The sequence below is a fragment of the Camelus bactrianus genome, chromosome 16 (assembly GCF_048773025.1).
Source record: "Camelus bactrianus isolate YW-2024 breed Bactrian camel chromosome 16, ASM4877302v1, whole genome shotgun sequence".
NCBI classification, from domain to species: Eukaryota; Metazoa; Chordata; class Mammalia; order Artiodactyla; family Camelidae; genus Camelus; species Camelus bactrianus.
Genome location: NC_133554.1, coordinates 51,518,090 through 51,527,043, shown reverse-complemented (window position 1 = coordinate 51,527,043; position 8,954 = coordinate 51,518,090).

The following is an 8,954-nucleotide window of genomic DNA, read 5'->3' as shown; positions in this document are numbered from 1 at the left end:
ATTAAAAATACATAAAAACGGCATTGTTTTAATGACGTTAACTATGACAGTATATTTATGCAGGCATGATGAAACAATTTTCCAAGATCAATTAAAAACGAGGTAAAAAGCATGAAATTCGACGTGAAAAGGGGCTTATTTTGTTTTGGTTATTTGGACAATGGTACCCTCAAATAGTAAAATAAAGCATAAAAATGAACATCTCAACAGAGAAAAAACTGTCAGCAAACATACTGCCAGGCTCTGCTCTGGGGTGAAATGTAAAAGACTTAACGATACTAGTCAGCGACAATCGCCACATTCAGCTTCCAGAAGCCCATGTTGGGTTAAGGATATAGAAACGCATTTAGAAACATCACAAAGCCCACTTTTCTCATTTACGTTAATAGTAAGGAACGTGCCAACCCATATCCTGAAGCAGACGTTGTGTTTATATCAACCCCTGCGAAACGGGGGAGCCCAAAACGGCTCAGCTCAAACCTAAATAAGTGCTAAGTATGCTTTTTTCCTTCAGAGTAACTGTTTTCTGAATTTCCTAAACTGTCTGTTGATCTTTGCCTAGTAACCAAAGATGTTACTAGAGCCTGGCATACATATACTTTTAAAAAACTAAAATCAACTGTTGAGGAAATTCAAGCAAAAATGAATTCATATAGCAAGTGTTCCATAGTAAGCACTTAATAAATATTGAAAAAAATGGACTTGACACCATTCTTGAAAACACAGGGGAATTTTGTGGTTTAATGAAATTGGGTTAATGTAATGAGCTAGCTGATAAAACACAAAATCTCTAATTTCTCCTATTGTTAAGGCTGGGCTACAGAAAGAATACTATTAGCATTTCACAAAACAATGAAGAAAGGCAAAAACTAATTTTAGTTTCTGTGTTGAGGAAGAACAGATTTATTTATTAACTTTACCACAAATGTATTGGGAAAAAATGTGCGTTGGGAATGGTGTGTGTACGTAGAAGGTAAATGTTTAAGAACATGCGAACACACATACTGCTGCTTTTGAAGTGATTATGATGTGTAATAAAGATATCTGTCTCCTTTTGCGTCAGTCCATTGTACTTGTAGTGGGATATTGAGTAGAAATTATTCTCCTTTTAATTTATACACTAACTTTCGTAATCATAAAGGTTATCCTGCAATAGTACTGGTGAGCCAGCATCTACCCAATTATTTGACGTGTAAAATTAAAAGATTAGGTACCTGTGCATTCTTAATATTATTTCACTTTGCTTTTGAAATTTTTTTCGACCAATTTATTCCTCCTGCTTTGCAGCTGCAACCGTGAGTTAGTCATCCCTGCACAATACAAAGTTCAGCCAAATTACTCTATTGTGTCAGTTAGCGATGTATTGTTCCTTGGCCTAAACCCTCTTGGCGATGAGGAATGGAAGTCCTTGAGGCATTTCTTCTCAGCAGTTTATGCAATATTTACCATATCAGAAGAGGTTGCTGGATGGACATCCTTCTGGTCCCCACAGTTGTACCTTGGATCAGAAGTGTGGGTGTGAGGACATCCAGGGATGCACTGTCCAAACCACATACCCAGAACACTCAGTTCTTTTTAACCACATAAGTAGAACTTTAGTTTTGTGTACTTGGCATCCTTGTCATGTAAACCTGTCTGTTTACCCATATATTTAAGAAAGCATACTACTTACCAAATCCTTTTTGAAAAATAATTATTTTACCTTTCTTTTAAAAAAAAAAATCATGATGTACTCTTTGTCTCCTGATTGGACCCATCCTGATACTCTTGTCTTTTGAGATTCAAATGAAGCTGGCTGGATTCTGTTCCTCTTGAGGAGGGAGTCCTAGATCTCTTGGAGTCCCTACAGGGAATCAAGGGTTGGGGGAGCATTTTTGGTTTACTAATTCCTACAAGCTCTTAGATCCTGGGTCAGTTTTTGGATGGTTTGCCACCTTGATGTGTGGCCAGATATTAAGTTATTGTCTCCCATCTCCAGACATATCCTTGAATACTCTGCCCAATGATACTGTACAGAGCACATTTCTCCTTTGCTAGCTGCCTTTCTGCTACACATCCTGCAATGAATAATTCTAAGAGGAGGCTGGAAGTCCAGGGCTGGGACAGGAGAATGGTTTCTTTATTTGTGTGTGTGTGTGTGTGTGTGTGTGTGTGTGTGGTGTGACAACATTTAAAACATTTTTTTATTGAGTTGTAGTCATTTTACAATGTTGTGTCAAATTCCAGTGTAGAGCACAATTTTTCAGTCATACATGAACATACATATATTCATTGTCACATTTTTTTTCACTGTGAGCTACCACAAGATCTTGTATATATTTTCCTGTGCTCTACAGTATAATCTTGAACGGTTTCTTATCTGCTCCCTGTTGCCCAAAGCAGCATCCCAGCAACAGCTCCATAAGGACAGACAACAGCATTTGCTCAACGTGATAAATATAATTAAGAATGCTGTATGTTATATATGAAAGCTGATAAGAGAGTAAATCCCAAGTGTTCTCTTCATGAGGATAAAATTTTTTTCTATTTCTTAAATTTTGTATCTGTATGAAATGATGGATGTTCACTAAACTTATTGCAGGGATGGTTTCCTGATGTATGAAAGTCAAATCAATGTGCTGTTCACTTTAAATTAGTACAGTGCCAATTGTATCTCAATAAAACTGGAAGGAAAAAACAAACGCATACATACACACACACACACACACACAAAACCCAAATAGTATTTGGTGCCAGTTCACAGTTTCTTCTAGCTAGTTGGAGGCAGTTTCCAGCTTCATTCCCAGAGGCAGCTCATGATGCTTCCTCATAGGTATGATCCAGTGGACAGAATCCCCTTCTTAGATATCTTAGCATAGTTTCCAGTTTTAGAAGACCTCTTCTATGAACTCCAGATGAACTCGAGTCCAGCACTGTCCTTTCCTCAGTGGTTTGGGTCCCAGCGGCACGGTCCCCTTCTAGTATGTGAAAATATTCAACAGTTTCTCCCCTTTGTTGCTGCATCTTACACAAGACAACCTCAGCACTCTCTGCAACTTGGCTACCCGTTAGACAGGCTTCTTCCTGACTTTAGTCCTCTGACCTCCCTTTTTCTCAGATCATTTGCTTAAGGAAACGTGCAATTATAAATTTTTTTTCTGCCCCTCTAAGATGTAAATCTCCAATTCTTTATCCAGTTATTACAACATAAGCAGGTTTTTCTCAAGGACATCTGAGAGCCTTCTCTTTGTAATGTAATTTTCAAGGAAGATAGCCTCTTAATCTCCCACACTCTGTTGGAGGGTATGGGGCCTAATTTGGATAAAGGACAATAAGCAAACACAGAAAGCTCACCGAATTGCCCTGGTTCCCTCACCACATTCTCCAGCACTTCTCCACTAGCTCACGCAAGCACTTAAGAACACTCCTGCCTTGTTGCTGCAAATGGCGTTATGTTGTCATTTTTATGGCTGAATAGTATTCCATTATATAAATATACCACCTTCTTTATCCAGTCATCTGTTGATGGACATTTAGGCTGTTTCCATGTCTTGGCTATTGTAAATAGTGCTCCTGTGAACATGGATGTCCCTGGAGAATGTCATTCTAAATGAAGTAAGCCAGAAAGAGAAAGAAAAATACCATATGAGATTGCTCATATGTGGAATCTAAAAAAAAAAAAAAGAATGTAAATACAAAACAGAAACAGACTCATAGACATAAATACAAACTTGCAGTTGCCAAGGGGGTGGGGGGTGGGAAGGGACAGACTGAGATTTCAAAATTTGTAGATACTGACAGGCATATGCAGAATAGATAAACAAGATTATACTGTATAGCACAGGGAATTAGATAAAAGATCTTGTGGTGGCTCACAGTGAAAAAAAAAGTGACAATATATGTATGTTCATGTATAATTGAAAAATTGTGCTCTACCCTGGAATTTGACACAACATTGTAAAATGGCTATAACTCAGTAAAAAATGTTAAAAACAAACAAACAAACAAACAAAACTCCTGCCTTTTTTTTCTTGCAGAGATGAGCTCAGAACTGTCCCGAGCCTCTCTCTCTTACTGCAGAAGCCCAGTGAAAGCTGTCTTGCCAATTTTAACAAGTGCCTAGTGCAGTTTTACTTTGACAGTCTTTTCTCGCAGTGTTCTCTCAGTGCTCCCCCTTTGACCTTTTGATCCAATTTAACCAATTCTTCATATTAAATTCCACCTGGTAAAATAACCAATGTTCCTGATTGTAACCTGTTTGACATACTGTACTGTCCCTGTCCAGCTCTGATACCAGAAAGAGCACTCAATAATTTTCACTAATTTCTACAAAAATAAAAGGATCCCTCTCTCAAAAATAATAAGAATAATAACACCAAACTGATAATAAAAAGATATTTTATCTTTTATTTTATTTTATGTATAATGAGCTTTTTAAACATTTGGATTGATAGGAAGATTTATATCACAATGCTGCTGAGAATATAAAACTGAATAGTTCTACTATGTGCTTTCAAAGTCCCTTGATTTTTTCAACAGTCTTGAACTCTAGGCTCCAGTCACAATACCCAGATCACTTTTCCTCTCTTTTCAGGATGAGAACAGAACACAGATACCATATTTCCTGTTGCAGTGTGTTTTAGCTCTTGGATTTGTTCTGTCTTTCCCTTTCTGTGTTTGGCACCTACGTTTTCACATCTAAATGACTAATTATTATATTTGACTAAAGAAAAACAGAATCTCTGAGGGGAATTCTTTTAAGCTTGTAAGAATATAAATGGACACAAATAAACTCTCGTTCATAAACAGGCAATTCACAGACCTATTTAATTTTGCTTGATTTTTGTATTTTCACTATCTCTACCCACCAGCCATTTGCAAAAGGAGTTGTGAACCAACAACTATTGTAGTTTCCAGCAGAGAGATGGGGAGAAAGTTCAGCTGATACACAAAGAAAAGCATAAAAACAATACCTGTCACAATATTTCTAAATTTTGCTTCCACAGAGCTTTAACCCAGTTGTTCTAAAGCAAAAACTTAAGTGTCAAAAAAAAAAAAAAAAGAAACCTGTAACTTTTTTTTTTTTTTGAAATACAATTTACATTTCTTCTTAGCTTCTCTAATTCCTGGCCATGATTTGAAATCTTTGTAATTGACTTCTTAGAATCACCTTGGTGCAATTTAGAGGCAACGCTCTACAGTTATGAATAGAAAAGGAAAGAAAGAGGAATTGAAAAGGAGTGTATTTATAACCTTGGTCACAGGTATCCTGAGTGTTTCTGTTTTAATAATTAATTAGCTTATCAGTTCAGAAATGTTGAAATGACTCTTGGAATCCCATGCTCTAAGGCTGTTGGCACCATAGACGTTTCCTGACTGCAGTTTCCTTAACTTTCTGTTTAATTTTTTTTTTTTTTTACCCTTGAAACTAAAATCATTTAATGAAATCTGACACGTCAAGGCCACTGTCTGATCTTCTGAGCAGAAGGAATGCAAAGGTGGCCAATTTCATTAAAATTACAGCCCCTGTCCTGGTTGGGAGACATCTTTCTAAGGCAGACAAAGTGCAATGTAGTCAGAAATGCTATGAGACATAACTAATAACAACGGGGAAAAAAAGAGAAGAGTATGAAAAAACCTGAAGGGAAAATAAGTTCGACACACAGAAGGTAGAAGATCAGGAGGTGGGGGAAGGAAAAAGCACATGTGCCATTTTTTTTCCCCCACTTATTCTATTTCCTTTACGTTCCCTAGTTCAGGGCTGCTGGTAGGAGATTGATACATTTATTAATTCTCCATGCAGAAAGACAAACAGTGGACTCAGTCCATTGGGATTGGAACGTCTGGCCCCAGGTGTCCCTGTGGAATCTTCCAAAGTTGCTTAATGGTCTTTGACCACACAGTTCCATTTAAGGAATACCGCATCCATTTTCTAAAATCTCGTTTAGACTCGTACATAAAATAAAATCATCCTGTCATAATGCCCTGGTTTTCTCTGGTTCTTCTTTTTATTTCTCTCGGTTAATATAAAATGCAGAGCTGAGAAAAGACAGAAAAAAACAATTTAAAAGGATGCCCAAGATCGTCTCTGTAATATGATTTTTCTTTTTAAATTGCAAGAATGTAGTAAAATAAACCATTTCTTTCTGCATAAAGTGGTATTTATGGCTTCTGCCTTAGAAACTATATAAGCTAATATTCATGGAGAAATACTTTCACCTATTTTACATGTTTATTAACTTAAGATCTGACTGTGAGGGAACTGCAAATTATGGAATGTGTTTTATTAGAGTTAATACTGGTGTTTTGTTTTTTTCTTAAGGCAGAGTGGAAATTGTTCATCTGCTTAATCTTTTTTTTTTTCCATTTGGAGTGGAGCCTTGCCATTTTTCGTTTTTAGAGCCCATCTTGGATGTTAGATGCTTAATGAGTCTTTATAAATTTCTACATACTAGGTGAAGTGTTCATGTAGCCAGCTTTTCCTTTTTCTGTAGTTCCTGGCATAAGTCTGACAAATAGCAGCAACTAGAGGAAAAAAATGTGATTTGAGATTATTCTGATTTTAATTTTTGTTTTGAAAGTAACCAAATGTAGCTCAATTTGTTTGCAACTCTTTATTTAGATTCCTGAAATTTCCTTAGCAAAAGATAAGATTAACTATTAATTTTGTGCTACAGAGCACCCAGTTTTTGTGAAGGAAAACATATTAACATATTATTAGGAATGAAAAATCACCATTTGAAAATCAATTTACATATGAGCCTGAAAAATAAACATGATTTAAGTTTGAGTTCTGGATAATGAATTGGAAAGAGTGTTATTTTACTAAAGTGTTCAGTTATGTCTGTTTATGTTATTAAGTGGGATAAGATAAATATTCAACTATTTTAAAAAGGATAGAATACATCATTTTAACTAATTGGATCTATTTGTCTTAACTTTATATTTCTTTGGGTTGGTTCCTGAAATAGACCATGAAACCAATCTATTTATAAGATATGTTAAAAAAAAATTTTTTTTCCAAATTTGTTGAGCACAGAATGTCTAACATAAATTTTAGTTAATTACATTAAATACAAAATGATAAAACTCTAATTTTACATGTAAGTGTATTTTATATTTGTAATATTCTAAAAAGTTCATATTTTGCTAAGAAAATATTAGTTTAACGCAAATTAAAATATTTGGCAGATATATAAGATTATACATATGTACACAAACCTAGTATAAAATATAACTATGTGCATGTACAGGCATACATACAGTTTTATATATAGTTATGTGTATTTATATACATGTATTTATATAGATATATTTCTTACGTGTGAAATTCATATTCATAAAAACACCTCATGATGTTACCTGCCCTAAAATATGGGGTGGGTGAATATTGTCCTGGTTGTGAGCCATTAGACTTTAAAAATAGCTATTTAAAAGCCAAATAAATATAAAAATTTTTTAAAGCTTGGATTCCAACATTACTCTATGTACCAAGGAATTAAAGGTAAATGTAAAGAGTTTATTGGAATAAAAGCAAATATAGATGCTGTTCTAAAATTAAATTTAAGTAGAAAGTTCTTTTTAAGGTTATCATTAAATCAAATAACAGGAGAATATTCATTATTCTAACTGAATTAAAATGTAACATCGTGTATAACAGAAAACAAGCAAAAAAACAAAAAAGACCAAAAGCCAGGGTGACCCTTGAAAAACAAGTGGTAAATTATTAATGCTACTGTGCATAAAAAAAAAACAGAAAGTTAGTTAAAAATCAGTCTGCATTCCAATAACAAAATTACATTAAGGCGTGAAAAGGCAATTCAGTAAGAAAAAAATACCCATTGCTAATAAAATTTTTTAAAAGCATCAAACTTAGTAATAAAGGATACATATGAATTTTGCGATGAGATAGCTATCATTTTTTATTCATCCAATTGGAAAGGGCAAAAAAAGTGATAATACCCAGTTTGGAGAACTTAAGGAAAAACTCATTTGCTTTTAACTATTGGTGGAAATTTAAGGTATTAAAACTTTCAGTGAGTAGCAAGCCTTTCTAACTATATAATACGCCTGCGCAGCAATTCTTTCTAACATCCTGTAGAAATATAAAAACAAAAGATACGTGTACAAATGCATTTATTTCACCTTTATGTTTAAAAATAGAAGACTTGACTTTGTGCATAAGTGATAACTCTAAATACTAGAACACAATGCAGTCATTAAAGAGACGAAGCCATTTCCATTTATGACAAAATAGAAAGTTGTGCACTACACGTTATAACACGCAATACAGTAAGTTGAAATGCGTTATATGCCGTTTTTTATTTTTCGGATGTAGAATTTAAAATTTTGGTAAAGCATGTACCAGTTTATTTACAATTGTTACCTGTTGTTGACAGGCTAAGTAGAGAGCTTCTGTACATCTTAATAGTATGCAATGAGCATATTTTGCATTTAAAATAATATTTTGTATATGAAAATAAACTTTGCAGAGGGATTTTCGTGTGTGTTCTCTTCTTCGCAGGATGAATTGGCCACAAATGCTTGAGAAAGTTCATCCTGCTTATCAGTCTGTTAATGTCCCCAGAGTCTGATCCAGAAGTCCCAAGGGCTTACTAATCTCACTTTAAACTTATTCAAAGGGGTGATGAGACTATTAAGTAACACTGAAAATCTAACTCACTTTGTTATTTTTGTCTTTCTCTTTGTGAATCTCTAAGTCTGTCTGCTAATAGAATGGTGATGCATTTGTGGACATTTTGATGCATTCTCCTCTCAGCCCTGCCCCAGAGTAATTTGGTCCTGAGGACTTTCAGGCTGAGCAGATGCTCCAACGATGCTGGTCCCACACAAGAGTCACTTAAGGATGCCCTGCCCCAGACTCCCAGCCACATTCAAGGAGAGTTTGCTTGGCTACTAGAGGACTCTCTCTATTGTAATTAATAGTATTAAAAGTATTGAAGTCTTCAGAAAGA